Source organism: Myotis davidii, unplaced genomic scaffold (assembly GCF_000327345.1).
Source record: "Myotis davidii unplaced genomic scaffold, ASM32734v1 scaffold418, whole genome shotgun sequence".
In the NCBI taxonomy this organism is placed as follows: domain Eukaryota; kingdom Metazoa; phylum Chordata; class Mammalia; order Chiroptera; family Vespertilionidae; genus Myotis; species Myotis davidii.
The window spans coordinates 332,147-332,524 of record NW_006289399.1 but is presented as its reverse complement, the minus strand read 5'-3'; the positions used below and the strand labels follow the sequence as shown (position 1 = coordinate 332,524).

The 378-nt window shown below is 55.3% G+C and overlaps 1 pseudogene; it reads left to right on the top strand.

Annotated features, from left to right (window-relative positions):
- LOC102765201 overlaps positions 1 to 378 on the top strand; it is a 40,397-nt pseudogene that overhangs the window by 30,435 nt on the left and 9,584 nt on the right.

Below are 378 nucleotides of genomic sequence, written 5' to 3'. Positions count from 1 at the left end.
TCCGATCACCCCTGCCTCTCCGCTACCGAACGAGGCCCGCCCTGGGGCCGGGTGCACACCATGAACGCCTGTCAGTGACTGGGCTCCGGGCAACCACACTGCCTGCATGTATGTGCACTGCGTGTGCCAGGAGCCAGGTACACAGTCCTTTTCTCACATGGCAACGCAGTGGACCTGAGCTGCCGGGAGCCAGTCCATCCTTGCTGTTTCAAGGGACCTGGCATATATGGCATACTGTTCTTAATATGTTTGCTCACCTTCTTGGCACTATGTGTTTTAACCAAGGTCACCTCTCCGAGAAAGGTTGTTTCCCCAGGTAGGGATTTTCCCCTGAAGTTAGGGAGGGAATAAAACCTCTTAACCCCTTCCCCAGCAGAA